A 13,503-nucleotide genomic window follows, 5' to 3' on the forward strand; every position below is an offset into this window, starting at 1 on the left:
TTTGCTGCGCGCACCTTCGCGCCAGTGCGATCACACAAAATGTAGTCCGAAAAAATGGTCGCAAAATGTAACCATTTGGTCTCAGTCTGGAGCCCTGATACATAAGTTGAATTCTATGCAGTGATGTTATTTGGCAACCATAAGCAACCATAAACAACCTGCTTTTACACTTTGAGCAGTACGGTGTGTCAAACCTAATCCGCCTCCATTGTAATCGATGGAGCTGTTTATGCCACAACACAGTTTGCATAATTAAGCTGTTTTTCCCCAGTGTCCCACTTTACCTGAATTCACCCTATTAGTGTTGGATTTAATGCTTGATGCCACTCATATAGCATGGTATAAATGATATAGCAGGATCAGTTCCAGCTGACACATTTTCATATAGCATCCAGCCCTCAGACTCTAGGAACTGGTAAATGCAGCGTTGCACTGCTGTAGTTTGCCGCTGCCCTACCCTGCCCTGCCCTGCCCTGTCCTGTAGGTCTAGGTATGGAAGACTATGATTTAACAAGGGGCCTGCATCAGGGCAGGTGTGGCAATGATCGATTGAAGTGCTTAGTAGAGCACTAGCAGCCGGGACAGAGAGTAATCGGTGTGTACAGAGAGCTGGCCAGAGTAAGCAGAACAGATACATCAAGCCGAAATGCACAGCAGAGTCGAGCGGGGTCACATGCACGCAAATCCACATATATTTACAGATGACAGAGGTCTCCATACTCAAGCACTAACACAAAGGTAACATAATCGTCCTGCTCCAAGTTTTATATAATGTTCTGTTGCCTGCACAGAGCTATTATTTGATTTATGGCTCGGGCCACAAGGTGAGGTGTGCAGCATTGTTTTTTGTAGGATATGATGACTACATATATGTACAGTCTGCACCTGTTTGCACAATTGTGTTCATTAATTTATTGCATGTTAAAGCATTGTAATTTGCATGATTTCTTTAAGTAGGCATTTCTATTGTGCTCCTTTAATATCTCAGCTCATTTATTATATGCTGATTTGCACTTTTATTTCTAAGCACTAGGGAGAGGACAAGATGTGATGGGGAGAAGAGAAGAGTTGGGCATGGCTCCCAGCTTTTGACAATATTTTTTAGTGCATCTCACTGATTTTTTGTGTTTTTCAGACAATGCTCAAGTTGCATCAGAATAGATGGCACATTAATGCAGAGAGAGAGACAAAAGTCCTCATCTTGAAAGCCTATAATGTTGTTTATGGTGTTTTCACTACAACAGCACCAATGAGTTTGAAGCGTCCCGTAAAGCTACAGAATGCTAAAGTATGAACGAGGCTGCCAAGTAATAACTAAAAAGCCATTACACAACTTTGTAGTGTCGTTTGGAAAATTTTAACTTGGTTTTTCAAAGTGAAGTGTGTATGTGAATACCTTCTCCTATTTTAGTATAATGTGCTAAGACAAGCCATTTGTTGGTAGAATGAGTATAAACAATGGGGCGAATTCACTGAATATTTTAGTGTCGTATATTCACCATCATGGGTATAATCCATTCAGAATTTGTATGAAACTTTAGTTTTTCGGACACATAGGCTACACCCTGCAAAGTTTCGGGAATGACATCCGCATATTTATGCGGGATTCACTCTCGAAATAGCAGTGATTGGCAATGGACGGAACATAAAATATGTTGATTTAATTCTGGAACTGGTCCTGGCCAAACCTCCACAGACAGCACGAGCGAAATCCCGAGTGAGATCTAATTCACGGACCAAAAGCGTGTGTAAACTTTTTTGAGATCGGGACATATCAACCAGTAATTTCATTTCATTTCCAGTAACGGACGGTAGAAAGTTCAGCAATGAATGGTATGCAATTTATGACAGAATATAGTCCCACAACTGATCGTTTATTTTTTCTTCACACGTCTTGCCTTTGGTAACAATGATTCAAAGCGGAAACATTTCAAGTGACACGGGAAAAAGACACGGAAAACTTCAGTGAACAGCAGAAAAGCAGCGTGCACATTTCTGGTTAAAAATGAAAGGCCATCAAAAAAAAAATATTTTGCTTTTATTTATTTATTTCATATATATATATATTTATTTATTTATTTCCTTATGCTAACTATAAGTGCAAAAAAAGGTCCCACTTTATATTAGGTGGCTTTAACTACTATGTACTTACATTTGAATTAATCATTTGATACAATGCACTTGTGCATACCTGTTTTTTCATTGTACTTATATTTCCAAAAATACCTGCATGTAATTACATTTATAGTTAGACTGTTAACCCATCCCTTACACCTTAACCCACCCTTAAACCTACCCATACCACCAAACCTGTCCCTAACCTTACCCGTCCCCCACCTCAATAGCAGCAAGTGTTTTGTAATTTATTATAAACACAATAAGTACATTGTACATATTTTTACTGTATAAAGTGGGACAAATAAATAAATACATAAAACCATTAAAAAAATTATTTGAAGTGATTTTATTTATTTCTTGTGGCTCGTTCCTCGTTGAGAAGTTTGGGATCTAAGATCATTTATTTGGTGAAAAATACAGTAAAAATAGTAATATTGTGAAAAAAAAATTAAAATAATTTTAAATATATTTTTTCTGTTTTAATAAATTTTAAAGTATAATTTATTCTTATAACAGCAAAGATGGATTTTCGGCTGCCGTTACTCCATTACATTCAAGAATTTACTGATAACAAGTTAAGGCTGGCATGAGTTCACCTGTTTAGAGCACAGTGTTTTTGCAATGTTGTTTGATTCTGCTAATAGCACTGCAATTACTTATAAACAGTGCTTAATTTGTAAATTGCGAGGTCCCGGAACAAAGTGGGGTAACGGATCCGGCATGATTAGAGGAGGGAGAGGTAACGGAGCATTCGTGCAATGGAGGACCAGCTTACGTGATTAACAGCGTGCATCTTCTTACGGTCATGAAAAAAATTTAAAAGTCATGAAATTTTATCCTTAAATCTCTGTATAATAGAATTATGTTTCATCTGCTTTCGAGTTTATAATGAGGGAAATTCCTGCAAACATATTCAATAGAGCATGTAGGTTAGATGAGTAAATAAATCCACACATACTATCAGATTAAATCAGTCATTTGAAAACAGCGTGAGTGATTTAGCTGTACCGCGTCTTCTCTCACTCTCAAAGCGGCTTCACAACAGCGCATCTCGTCTGCACTACTGCACGCTGCGATACAAGACTTTTGCTCAGGTTTCGGGACAGTCGACAGAATTGTCACTTGCTTAATCGAGTCATTGTTGCATCGTAACAAAACTATAATTTTTAAGTTTAAGCCATTTGATACTCGCGTGCTCCAAAGGGGGTTTCCTATGCGCTCACAGTCACGTCAATAACACGCATATCACGCCGCCTCGCGAGTACCAAATTGAGTTATTTTACGCAGCTTGTTGCGGTTTAAGCCATTTGATACTCGCGTGCTCCAAAGGGGGTTTCCTATGCGCTCACAGTCACATCAATAACACGCATATCACGCCGCCTCGCGAGTACCAAATTGAGTTATTTTACGCAGCTTGTTGCACTTACGCAGCCAAATACACACAAAAAATGACGTCAAAATGACATCAAAATGGCCGTCCTGGCGATTATCCTCGTAAGCACAATCGGTTTTGTCTTAACTAAATGTAAACATCTGAGAAAGAAAACGTATGTGTATCAGTATTGGATCCGTGCATTTGGGTTTGTGAGAGCAGCCACGTCGCATCTCTTTGCGCGCTCAAGTTTGTCGTTTCAAATGTAGATGCTAGGCAAGCCTGCTCATAATAGAAGTTTTTTTTTCATGAAATATATGCACGCTATAGGTCAACACAAACGTCTTTCATTGGCGTGAGGAGGGGATCTGTAAAATGATGTGCCGGATCAGATTTCTGACAAATTCGGAGGTGCCAGATCAGGATCCGGCTTGTTCCGGCACAAATTAAGCCCTGCTTATAAACCTTTAGTATACATTCATACGTCAACGCAAATCAGAAGGTTTGTCTCTCTGTTCAAGAAAGCTGTTTAATGATGTTTCAATAATGAATATTCTCTGTCTTTCAATCTGAGGCTTTTCGTAGCTGACAAAGAATGAATAAAATCACTTTATTGCTCTAACAGTGGAATTTTCTTAATCTGTTAAATAACTCGTGTATAATTGAAGTGTTTTGAGGGTGATACTTTGAATGATTAGCCACTCAACATGATCAGGCTGATCTGGGATGTGTCAGCCTCTGCAGCGACTGAATGTTCGCTCACCCTGACCCGTTTCCTTTGAATTAATCCCAGCTATAGTTGGGGGGAAAAAGAGCCGCTTTGATCTTCTAATGAAGGGACACTCATCCCGATATTTCTGTTCTGAGTTTGTCTGCTCACTTTGGTGTGTCTGTGAGTTCTCACCAAGGAATTCCTGGAATAGGGTGAATCAGTTTGAATAATTAGGCCTTGCTTTTCAAAATCTCAGTCTCCTCCTCCGTCCTGCTTCCTCCTTTTACTGTCATCCATCATTCAGCGCTCAGAGCTGCCATTGGTCATTACTATGCCTGCTCGCTTTGCACGACGGCATTCAAAGAAAGTCTGCTACCCTACTTTGATCCTGTTTTTTCTCTTTCTTTAAAGATGATAAGAACACCTAAAACCTTCTGCACATAACCTGATGGCTGACGCGATTAAGCGCAAATCTGCATGCTTGTTGGAGTGCGGCGCAGTGCTTGTGTGTTTTCTGGGATTAGAGAGAGGGTTAAAGGCTAGCTCAGCAGTGAGGTTTTTTAGATTGGACGGCTGTGGAGCTATTTCCAGACCGCTCTGCTGGAGGATGACTAGAAGAAGCACTGGATTCATTATTCAGAAGGCAGCGGAGTAGTACACAGCAGCACAGTCTGTCAGGCCAAGATTACCTTTGTGCATTCCTCCGACATGCGAGGAGAGCTTAAGGTTTGAGTCTCTACCCCGAGGCGTGAAACCAACCTAACTGAAAGTAGGGTTGTACAGGCCATCTGAAAGTTATCAGGTAGTCTGCGGAGTTGTGTAGTGCGAGAACACGGAGTGCAAGCTTAGATTACAAGTGATCGTTGAGAATGTAGGGTATGTTTTACATTAAAAAAGGATCAGATGATCTTTTGAGGCATGCATGTTGAAGCTGGGTTTTGTGGCTGTGGGCCTGTGGCCACATTTAGCTGCCGTTTCCTCATACGGCAAACGCATGCCTTTTTATTTCCTTACAGGTGAATACAGATGTCAGTGAATGTGATAACTGCAGTAAACACTGCATTTATTTTGTTAGGTTTTATTTGTGGCATCTTAATTTGTTTGAACAGGAATATTAGATGGATGAACGCATACCTTATGAAGCAAAGAGAATAATGAATTAGGTCCATTGGAGTGCAAAAAGCTCTATCAATACTAACTCAATTTAAAGACTCTAAATGGACTAACAACGTTTAAGGATGTAACTGTTTCTTAAGGCCAGACAGAAAGCAGAATCTCCATTACTCCAGCCCAGACACAATACACCTTAACATTAGGGTCATTCAATTTCCCACTCTGCTCTTCAAAGTGGGCCAAGTGATTTGTTTTCAGTGTGTATTTAAGAAGAAGCTTCAATCTCTCCCGGAGAAGTTTAGCATTTAAATTGGTTGATCCAAGCACATTTTACCACAGCTGTTTTTGAAGCATCGTGCTGATGAAAAATCAAAGGTAACGTGCAAATGCATGACCTTTCCCGGGCTGAATAGCAGACAGTGTGTGAAGAGCTTGTTTTTGCTGACATTCTTCTTTCTTTTATACTGTTTTGTAAAACTTTGATACTTGGTGAGACGAAACATCACAAATTATTTTTAGACAATAATAAAACCTCACCACAGGTCTATAGGTGAAAAAAAAAAGAAGAGAGATCTAGAGGAAAGTTTCCTCCAGTACTATTTTACAGACATTTGTAGTGATTGTTTAATTTTGAGTTTTTTTCATGAGGTATTCATAACAAATTATTATTGATATAATATTATGCATGGAACCCTGCTCGTGACATGCAGGAAAATATATTGTGGACGAGAATTAAGAATTCAGCTTAATAAGTGAGGATGTTTTATTAATTAATTATTTTGTTTTGATTAAATCCTGGGTACATTTTAATTATTTGTTTCCTTGTTTTAGGTAAATTGCAGCTGCCTTTTACTAATTCATTCCCTTGTTTTAGGTAGATGTGACCAGTTTGTTCATTGTTCATTAAAGGCCATTACACCAAAAATCAAAGCTATAACAATAACTATCTTGGCATCCACACCAAAGGATTATAATATGTGTTTATTCTAAGCGAGCACTGCAGTTATGTTCTGCACAGTTATTGATTATTGAGCAAAGTTTTAATATCATGCAGAACTGTAAAGAATGACTGATGTGTTATCAAATGCTGAAGAACTCATGGGGAACAGTGGTGAAGTACTTAAATGGATTTTTTTTATTATTTTTTTTTTTTACCATTACACTGGTGAAACAATACAGTTATTGACAACAGTTGGCGAGAAACTAAAATCATGCTGAATTAGCTTGTTGAATACCAATGTTTCCCTAATCATTATTCAACCAGACATGAAATCACAGTGAATTTAGATCATATGGTAACATTGACTGACAGCAACTTGCCTTGGTAAAGCAGAGTAAATTAAGAAGCATACCAGCCGAGAGGGAAATAAAATAAGTAAAAGTACATGGCAGTGCACAAGGGACATGTCAGTGATTGGTTACAGTGTTCAGCAGTTGCAAAAGCTTGTTAGGGTTAACATAAGTGTATAAGTGTATTCTCGATTATTTAGTTGATTTAATTATGCAGTCCTAATATACTGTATGGTTCTTTTTGTTTTACTGTTTGCTGTGCACAACACATACAATGTGTTATTTATCATTCATGTTTGTGTAAATTCTAAATCCATATAATAATAATTAAATCTGAATAAAAATAAATAATATTTTTTTTTATAAAGAATAAGATTTTGCCATTTATTTTGAATGATTATGTATGTTATTTTTTGTTAGTGTTGTAAAACAAGGTGGCAGAAAAAGCTAAATCACTGAACAGATGTTGCACATTGATATCAGCACACTTTTTTCCCCCCCTTTGCCATAACCCTACAAATGTATGTGGACATTTTTTGGCAGTATTGTTTGGAAGAAGGTTAATGATATTTGCTCAGTGCAAGATGCAATATAGTACAGTTGCCATGCGTTCAGATAGATAAAATAAAGAAATACCTTCAGATTATTTAACTTTAAAATGTCATTACATATTGTGAATGGTTTTGGTGATTGTTCTCTTTGAGGAAGAGAATACAAATCGATGATTGCTTTACACTGGCTCTCAGTAGCATCGTGACTTTACTGGGGTCTCGGTGAAGCTTTACATTTGGAAACAGATTGCAGATGTCAGTTTCAGATAGAATGGCTTGAGGGTGATCATGTCACAGGAAACGTCTCTCCTTTTAGTCTAAAGTTCCTGTCTGACAGAAAATTCTGACAAAGTTATGTCACCATGTTACTAACAAATAACTACCATTCAAATCTGAGAGAATTCTACCTATAGAGCATATTCAGATTTTAACAAGTAGAAATCAGACTGAAGGAAAAACACCAAGAGGGACTGAAATCTTTCTCTGTTAGGTTTTAGTCCCAGGGAACACTTTCAGCTCCGCGGCGGTGTGACTTTGATTAAATGCTTGTGCTCTGCTTTACGCTGGACTCTGAATGCCTCCTGAATAGCCTGTCATGCCAGGTAGACAAGTTTCACTATTATGCTAGATTTATAGTCTTATACTGCCAACTCCTCCACAACTCTTACTCTCATCATGGGTGGGCTCTGCCCCACTGCTACATCTCTTCAATACTTCCTATAAAGTGAGCTCAGACTAAAAGCCTGGAAGGCATGGATAACTGTCTTTTTTAGTTTTCTTTGATCACAACCTATATGGTAATTCAGTTTACAGATGCCTCTTGCCATAATGATGCACTCTTTAGGCTGTCTCTGGGGCGGTGCCCATTTTAAAGGTGTACAATTTAGTTGCTAATATGCACACTTTAGGTAATATGTAGCCTTTAGGCACTAATATGCACCCTTTTGGGGGGTAAATAAGGCATGAAGGTAGTATTTTATACTGAAACTGAATAACCAAATCAAACACTTTCCGGTGGTTATCTTTTTTGTTTTGATTGGAGAGCTTGTTTAAATGTTTCTATTAAGTTTGATTTTGAAAATAAGAGGTTTAAGAAATTCTTTCATATTTCACATACAATTTTGGATTGTTTTGGAGGATGTGGCAGTGGCTCATGAAGACTGAACTTAAGGTAAAATACAATTATAGTCCACTGGTAACTGCTGGGTTATTCCATGCTCCGGAGGGTTATTCCAACTGTGACATTTTCTCTCAAGTGATTGGATGTGATACCGACTGGCAAAGTCAATGGAAGGAGAGCTAAGAAGGGATGTCTAAATATAGGGTAGTGCTCGGCGCAAAATAATCAAGAACGGTGTTATAATCTGTTTTAGGAGCGGGAGTAAGTGCAAAAGCTCTTCAAGACAGCAAAAATATTCAGCAAAAATGACATGCTCAAATAATGTGTATTCAATGTTAATGCATCATTTTCATTGCCTTCAAATGTGCCTGTGTTCTTACTATTTAGAAGAAAAAGTTCAGAGTTTGTTTTAAAGATATTTTATGTTCTGTTTTTCAACTATTTGTGTTGAGATTGACTTATATTTTAATAGCTCCTTTCAGGCATGCACAGACTATTATGTGTATTTCACATTCATCTGTTACCGTAACATGCTCATGGTGTCTCAAAGGGTCCTCTGTTTACCACAGAATTCATGAATGCAATTTTCTTTTCATTATTTACAGAAATGCAATACCAAATCCCCTTTTCTGGTACTATTTAGTCTCATTTATCAAATATGACAGTTTATGTTATACTCTTGTCATGGGCAGGGGATGTATTTTTTATTTCTTTTTGATAAATGATAGATGTTGTTGTGAGAACAGCTATTTACGCACAGGGTTTTGAGCTGATTTTGAGACTATAAAACAGTAGAAAACACTAATTGTTTGCATTCTCTGTTAAAAGAAAACAATAGCCTACATAAATTATTTATTTGTCTTACTATTACTGGAAAACATAGTTTGATATGTGGCAACCAAAAAAGATAATGGTTTGTTTTGATCTGTTTTATTTGTTCAAACTAAAGAATATGTTTATGTTTGTCAGTAGGGGTGTCCCCGACTAAGGATTTACATAGTCGAATCGGAATTTTTGAATCTTGCTGATAGTCGACTGATAGTCAAATCATATGTTTGGGGGCGGGGGGCAAAATACATTACCAAGAGACAGTCATAATTACTGACGTTAACACACAGGGGAAATGTGTAACGGACTCTTCGCAGATATATTGTTTTATATTTTGATTAAAAGAGTTAACATTAAACGTCAGCGAAACCCTAAGAATTCACAACATTTTTCACAATAGTGCTCTCATTATAATGTTATGTATAGGTAGTTAATAATGTTCTGCATTTCTGTTTTGAGCTGCGCGCTCTGAAGATGACCAGTAGAATGAAGCATCAGGTTTTTAATCAATGGGATTTCATTTATCTCGTATTGAATACACTTCGTTATTTATACAACATAATGTTATATTACGACTTGTAGGCTATCTGCACAAAATGCCTCGAATGCACAAGTGAACGTGTCTGTGCGGCTCTGAATGAAATCCTTTTCTTCACGCAACAACGTGCAGAAACACGGCAACGTTTTATTATAATAGTGTTCTCTTTATAATGTTATGTATATGAAAGTCCCAGTCATAGTTAATAATACTGCATTGTTGTTTGTCCTGCTCGCTTGTACCCTACCTGATCAAAAAAATCCAGTCTTTCACTCTGCCTGTGTCAGTATGAGTCTTGTTAAAGTTTTAAATCCTTGCGCCAAGATGCTTCTCTGTTGGTCACGGATTATGGCAAGTAAAACTTAAATCTATAGGGGTGGTTGGATTGCACGCACATTAAAATATTTATTTAAAGCTTCTTTCTTTTCAGATTCTTATTTACAGCATTATCATAATAGGCTGCTTATTATGATATTAACTTTAAGGGAGAAAACCGGTAGTTCTATGTGAAATCATACATTTGAGCACCCCTATATAGCCAAAATGGCATGATCATAACACCTCAGCGAATATTCGACTGTGAGATTTGTAATCGAATCAGGCTCCTCCAATCGAAGCATTGAATCTCCGACTATTCGGGGTCACCCCTATTTGTCAGCATGCATTTGTATCAGTGCAGGTTCATGGAATATTTTCATGTTTATGCCTTCCTTAGCTCTTCGTCATGAGAGAGGAAAATGTAGATGACCCCCTCAGCAGTGTTTTATGCAGACATTAGCAGTAGCATTAACAGTAAAATGGGATGTCATTTCAGTTGCTCCATCCAATATTAATCAAAATGGCCCACTAAAGCATCTTGTTAAATCATAGTAAAACAACTTGACTTTGAGAAATTTCGTGCCAGCTGTATCTGTCTTTCCCAGATTGCAAATGAATACTTTTATGAAAAAAGAATAGAAACATAAAAAAATTTCCTTTCTTAGCTGCATCATTTTTTTTTTGCAGGATGTGCCAGAGGAAGTCAACTTAAAGGTAAACATAAACTTGCAAAGGACAGAAATGCACATTCAAGAGAAATCTGTGTACAGCATGTGTACGTCCAATCAAGAGAGAGAATTGTATTTTATTGCTCAGGGAGTTTGATTAAAGGAAGCTGATTGCCTCAGATCTGGATGGAAAGCCTGCTGAATGTCTTAACATTCTGCTCATGCTGTGTGTAATCATTTGTTAGTATGTGGAGTCTAGCGGCGCTCAGATTGAATCAGAGCGGCGCCTCCTTATCTAGATTGAAGGAAATAATTTGTTACAATTTTCCATTAAGTCGCATTCAAAAAGGCATGAGTTACCTTAAGGGCACATTTAAGGCAAATTGTGCCGCCACAGAAGTTCACTGTCTCTTAAGATTGCTGGCTATTTCATTTCCAACCTCTGTCTCACGCCATTTGATGTATTTGCGAATGCAAACAACATGAAAGTTTAATGGTGTTCGCCGTGTCTGGGCTTGACACAACATCACCGTCTTTGCACCCGGTGACCTCTTTGTGTCAGGCGCACAGAGTGGAGTGTGTACCGTGTTTCCTCTCCAACACTTTGTCTAATGCACCATGTCACCGAGGCCTATTTTAACCCTGTCATGAATGTGGCAAGACACCTGTCATAATGATTCCTGTTCTTTCCTCACTTCAGCCTCTGTCCGTTTAGAATTAGTTGGTGTTTCATAGTTGACTGGTGATTCTGTGGCATATATGAACTTTTGTTTTTAGTTTTATTTCTTTAGGTTTATTGTTGTTATCAGAGAATGAATGATCATGCTTTATATCAGAGTCAGTATTACTGCATGCACGACGACCAAGGCTAAATTCTGATTTAATGTAAATTGAAATAGTAAATGTGCATGATTTAAAACATCGCCTTGTTGCAATAATAAACTGCAGTGAATTAAACAATGAACATAGACGCAAATTCAACCCTGAGTATAATTGATGTGACATGGGCACCAGCAGTCATACTGCACGTGTTTTGTTACAGTAGTTTGTGCACACATGCACGTTCTCAGTCGCACTCACTGACTTCAGAGTCACTTGTCACAATGCTAGTCTGTGACAGGCCCATTTTAAGAGCTCGCCAGAGATGTATGTTCACCATAATAACAGCAATAACAGTTTATCCTGCAGTAACTGTACTGAGTTACTTCTCGCAAATGCTTAGTTATTAGTTATTTGTGTTACTTAACCTGAACAAAACTTAAAATAATGTAGTAAAATAGGTGACTCTAATGAGTATTTACTTGAGTAGTTTTAGTACTCACAATGTCTTGTTTTTAGACACATCCTTGATGTGTGTGATGCTGAAATCTCACAGTGTGTTGCTGTGTAACATTTTACCTCTTTGACACTGACAACAGAACTGTTTAAATGAATAGTCCCATAAATGTTGACATTTGAGAAAATAAATTGCCAAATTGCTGTCTGTACAGCATGGTGTATTTTTCTAAAGCATATGGCTTCCTGCTTGTAAAAAAATAATAAAAGAAACAGAATGTCCTAATTAGTGCATTCCTATTAATTGAAGACAAAAAAGGAAGAAAAAAAGGACACTATCTGATCATGGTTGCTATTCCCTTGCCATTAACCTGCGTTTTGTATCAGGATAGTATTTTGATATTCTTTAGCTGAATTGCATTTGCACTTTGCATTCTCCAGTGTGACTGTATAGAGATCCGATCACTGTCATCTGCACAAAACGGAAAACGCCACTTACATTGCAACTGAGGGTGTGTTCATCAAACATTTTCCATTATTTATTGAATTTGAAAAACATTGATGGATAATTCCAAATGCTTTCCGTCATTTTGACAGATAAAAATAATATGTATGGTCTACTGCGTTTCCCTACAAATATTTGTAAGGGTGTCATTTCCTACGATTATTCCTAATCTTCCAAAGAAAAGGGAAGAAAATAAAGTTTTAAAAGGCCCCGTGAAAACAGCCTGGGAGAGACACGTGAGTGAGGATCTGGGGAGAAAAACGAGAGAGAGAATAGAAAAAGAACCTGCACGATCTATCCCCAAGTACAGAGCACTTGGTAAGACTAAAGAAGCTCTTTTTACAGAAGCTTTTGCGATATAAATGTCACATTAAAAATGCCAAGAGTTACAATATTTTATTTATGGATAAAGTAGAGCATGATGGAAAATTTACAACCAAGTCTGACAAAGTGATGCATAATGATCATTTGTAACGCAGCATCTGTATCACTGTATAGTTGATAATGAAAACACGTTAGTGTTCACACCTCATTGAATGTGCTCAGAATGTCCTTGCATCGGATCACACTCTATTTTTTAATAAAAATAATTTTATCATGATCAGGTACTATCTGATTGTGATCTGATCATCAATGTCCATAGTTAATGTGATGATATTTGTTATGTTTTTATCAAGGCTAATAAATTATAAATTTTAAAGGCTTGAGTGTCCTAATATTTTTGAAGCCACTGTATATTATAACATTCAGTATGATACATAAAAACCTATGTGGAAAAAATAAATCTGGCTTGTCATTTTGTGACTGATGTATTTGAAATGTTAATAATAGGTTATAAAGTATGATTTGATCTTTGCCAGTACCATTTTGACATTTAAATGATTGAACTTAAAAGAAGAGAAAAAAAGAGACAAAAGGCAAAGCTCATAACAAATTATTCCACCACACACACTTTATTCCTCGTGGTGCTTTCGCATGAGAATAATGGCAAATATTGAATTTTTGTGGCTTGCCTGCACAGTACGTCCCTGTCACAGTCTAGTGTGTGACAGCATATGTTTGGACACCCGTAGTCAGATGGAAACAGACCTGTCA

At 37.4% G+C, this 13,503-nt stretch overlaps 1 long non-coding RNA gene across 1 annotated transcript in view; it reads right to left on the reverse strand.

Moving 5' to 3' along the window:
• Positions 1 to 10,232: 10,232 nt before the first annotated feature.
• The window catches only part of LOC107567332 (uncharacterized), a 12,006-nt gene continuing 8,735 nt past the window's right edge, over positions 10,233 to 13,503 (reverse strand). Inside the window, exons 2-3 of the long non-coding RNA XR_001606630.1 lie at positions 12,178 to 12,185; positions 10,233 to 10,244 (exon numbers count right to left, since the gene is read on the reverse strand). This is a non-coding gene — a long non-coding RNA (uncharacterized lncRNA). The remainder of the gene's footprint in view (positions 10,245 to 12,177; positions 12,186 to 13,503) is intronic.

The sequence above is a fragment of the Sinocyclocheilus grahami genome, unplaced genomic scaffold (genome assembly GCF_001515645.1).
Source record: "Sinocyclocheilus grahami isolate Dianchi unplaced genomic scaffold, SAMN03320097.WGS_v1.1 scaffold1148.1, whole genome shotgun sequence".
In the NCBI taxonomy this organism is placed as follows: Eukaryota; Metazoa; Chordata; class Actinopteri; order Cypriniformes; family Cyprinidae; genus Sinocyclocheilus; species Sinocyclocheilus grahami.